At 41.9% G+C, this 3,912-nt stretch overlaps 1 pseudogene; it reads left to right on the forward strand.

Moving 5' to 3' along the window:
* Window positions 1–1,947: 1,947 nt before the first annotated feature.
* On the forward strand, window positions 1,948–2,488 carry LOC142451279 (ubiquitin-conjugating enzyme E2 L3 pseudogene; annotated as a pseudogene).
* Window positions 2,489–3,912: the final 1,424 nt, after the last annotated feature.

Genomic DNA, 3,912 nt, shown 5'->3' on the forward strand with positions numbered 1-3,912 from the left:
TTCTCATTAATGTGTATTTTTTACTTTTTGAAATGTACTAGAAAATAGAAGTTGGCAGAACTGTGTTGAAAAGCTAATGAGAAACAAGCGCTTTCTTCCCAGTGTAGAGATGAACAGCAGACAGTAAGCCAGCAGGCAAGCAGTACAGCTAGCATCTGCCATTGTGCTAAATGTCTTGAAGATTACACGTAGTTTGATGGATATCGCGTGGTGACCAAGTTAGGGAGAGTGGTCAGACAACGTCTTTATGAAGAGGTGAGTCATGAATTGAGACCCAAAGTATGAGATCATGCAAAGGCCTGCAGTAGAAAAGGCTTGGTTAGTTTGAGGAATCACAGAGCGCAGGGCCCGTGACCCAATGGGAGAGACACATGAGGGAGGTTTGAGCGTGAGTCGGAGAGCATGGTAAGACATTCAGATTTTATTCTACATGGAGCGACTTCTTCTGATTTGTTTAATTTTTTTATTATTGTGGTAAGATAATAGGTGTTATCTTAACTGTTTTTAAATGTAAAAATCAGTGGCATTAATTGCATTCACAATTGTGTGTAACCATTATCCTTGTCTATTTTCCAAACTTTTTCATCAATCCAGATAGAAACTCAGAATTCATTAAGAAATAACTCTCCTCCCCTCCTTTAATTTATTCTCTGTCTCTATGAATTTCCTCGTCTAGATATTTTTTATGCGCCAGCGCATATAACCTTTGTCTTTGTGTCTGGCTCATTTTATTCCACCAATGCTTTCATTCATTTTAGGACTTAGTAATATTTCATTGTATGTATGAGAGGCCTTTAAAGAGTTTGTAGAAAATGGAATTAAAAATTTTTTTTATTGGAGTTAAGAGATAATGGAGTTTTTCCACAAACTTTTTTTTGGCTTTTTAATTTTTAATCATTTTATTGGGAGCTCCTACAGATATCATAACATTCCATAGTTTGATCTCATAAAACTGCCACCACAATCAGTTTCAAAACATTTTCTTTCTTCTTGAACTCCTTGATTTCAGCTCTGCTTTATTCCCTCCCTCTCCCGCGCTCCCTGCCAAGAACCCTTTTTCACCCCCTATAATAGTTTCTTTGAGGGGGTTGTGCTGTACACAATCCAATATACCCATTCACATACAATTCTGTTGTTCGATCCCTTCGAGTGGGGTTTTACAGTCATCAAAGTTATCAGCTCCCTCTTCCCTTCTCCCCCCTCTCTTCCTGTACCCTCAGAGAACCATTACTCCTGTTACTGTCTCTAAAGGGTTATCTATCTTGGCTTTCATGTATTGAATGATCTTAAACATACTAAGGAACATATGCAAAACTAACATGATTGATGAGGTAAAACAAATAAGAACCACAATAGGAAGGGGAGGAGATATCAGAGAACTAGAGGATTGTTAAGTGGTTTCATCAGTGCTGTACTGCACTCTGGATTTATCCTCCTTTCCATCCACACACTTTTGAAGGAACCTCAAGTATGGTCTGACTTGGTTTGAAATGACAGCTCTGTGATACCAGCAGGGTAGGGGAAAGCGGGGAAAGGAGGGGAGGACGAGGGAACCAATTGCAATGATCGACACATAACCAACCCATCCCCCCTTCCTCAGGGGAGCTAACAACAGAAATCATAGGGGAAGGGAGACAGCAGTCAGTGTAAGATATGAAAATAAAAATAATTTATAATCTAGCAAGGGGTCATAAGGGTGGGAGTGGGGATAGAAGGGGGAACAAGGGCTCAAATCGAAAGTAAATGTTTCAAAAATAATGATGGCAATATATGTACAAATATGTTTGACACAATTGATGTATGGATTATTATAAGAGCTGTAAGAGCACCCAATAAAATGATGAAAGAAAGAAAGAAAGAAAGAAAGAAAGAAAGAAAGAAAGATAGAAAGCACTGCTCTGGTTACAGTGTAGAGAATGGATTAAAGAAGAAATGCGGTGGGTGATGCATTCTGGGACAGCAGCAGCACCAGATCCAAGATGGCGGCCAGCAGGAGGTTGATGAAGCAGCTTGAAGAAATCCGCAAATGTGGAATGAAAACCTTCCGTAACATCCAGGTTGATGAAGCTAATTTATTGACTTGGCAAGGGCTAATTGTTCCTGACAACCCTCCCTATGATAAGGGGGCCTTCAGAATTGAAATCAACTTTCCAGCAGAGTACCGCTTCAAACCACCGAAGATCACCTTTAAAACAAAGATCTACCACCCGAACATCGACGAGAAGGGGCAGGTCTGCCTGCCCGTGATGAGCGCTGAAAACTGGAAGGCAGCCACCCAAACTGACCAAGTCATCCAGTCCCTCATAGCCCTGGTCAACGACCCCCAGCCTGAACACCCACCCCGGGCCGACCTAGCCGAAGAGTACTCTGAGGACCGTAAAAAATTCTGTAAGAACGCCGAAGAGTTTACAAAGAAATACGGGGAAAAGCGACCTGTGGACTAAAATCTGCCGCGGCTGATTGCAGCGAGTGTGAGCGGAGACCCCAGCAGTGCATTCAGACCCCCTCCCCCGCAAAGCAGGACTCTGTGGAGAACTGACGCACGCGCCACCGCCCGGCGTCCGCTTGTGGCAGTCACTAACTTTCTACAGTTTTCTTAATCAAAAGTGGTCTAGACAGCCTGTAAAGAAAGATTAAACTTTACCATGTTCTCCTTCAAAAAAAAAAAAGAAGAAGAAGAAGAAATGCGGTGGACAAAGAATGAAGTCCTCCTGCAGCCTTGCTTTTGTTTAAGAAAGAAATGGGCAGTTGGAGCAGGGGGGATAATGTGGCTATGGGAAAACATGAATGGATTCGAGATGGCTTTGGGAGGTAGAACCAGCAGAATGCATTGCTAGAGCGACATGTGCTTTGAGGGGAGCCACTGGGAGGGCAGGTAAAAGCAAGCGGTCACTGCAGTGTGCTGCCCAGGATTGGGGCCTGAGGAACTGTCTGGGTGTGGTTCTGTTCACATAAATAGGAGGAGGGAGGAACGACACTCATGGCAAGCAGTTTCAAAGGAGAGAAAGATTAAAGGTCCCACCAGAGTGATTTTTGGTCAAATTAATTTTTAAATGCCTACTCGGTGCTCAAGTGGGATACCAAATAACTGGGTGGATAAAGTGTTTGTAGCTGGTCTGAAGATATACGTTTGGGAGTAATAAACAGATATCTTTAAGGCACAGCAGCTGTAGCTGTATTTCCAGTGGATTTTTAAAAAATCTTATTTTGTATTTTCAAGTTTTTATACACCTTGATTGAAAAGTTTCTGAGTGATGGAAACAAAGAACTTAGAAAAGTGAGAGGAAGAAGGACATTAACAAGATTCTAATCTCAATCATAAGCGATGTCTTGCAACAAACAAGTTGGGATTTGCTAATACTTAAAATTAGCAAGACCCTGAGCTGGCATTCTTTTATGAGACATGGGACATGCACACCACCTGCTGGTCATTTCTTCACATGTTTCCAACATGCTCTTCAAGGCATGCCGAGAACCAGAGTGGAGAAAATGCGGGGCAATGACATCCCTGAGAAGGGACTATTCTATAAAATGTGTTGTACGTTATCTCACACCTGTTCACCTTAAATATTTACCTGGGGATCCACTCGTCTAGGAGTTTGCTAATGCAATTCTATAAAATGTATAGAAAACTCCAACAACAACAAAGACAAAAAATTCATCTTTACAAAAGGGTGGGGCAAAGATATGAGCAGATAATTCACCCAAGGAGGCATTCAGGTGGCCAACAAATTCACGAAGAGATCCTTAGTCATTAGAGAGATGCAAATTAAAGTAATAATAGCAATGATAGAAACAGAAATCACCAAATGCTAATGAGCATACGGGGAGCCTGGAACCCTCATACACTGCTGGTGGGAGATTGTAAGCTGTGTAACCACCAGAGGAAGCTCCCTTAGAAAGTAGAGTTGC

This window comes from Tenrec ecaudatus, chromosome 6 (assembly GCF_050624435.1).
Source record: "Tenrec ecaudatus isolate mTenEca1 chromosome 6, mTenEca1.hap1, whole genome shotgun sequence".
Taxonomy (NCBI): Eukaryota; Metazoa; Chordata; class Mammalia; order Afrosoricida; family Tenrecidae; genus Tenrec; species Tenrec ecaudatus.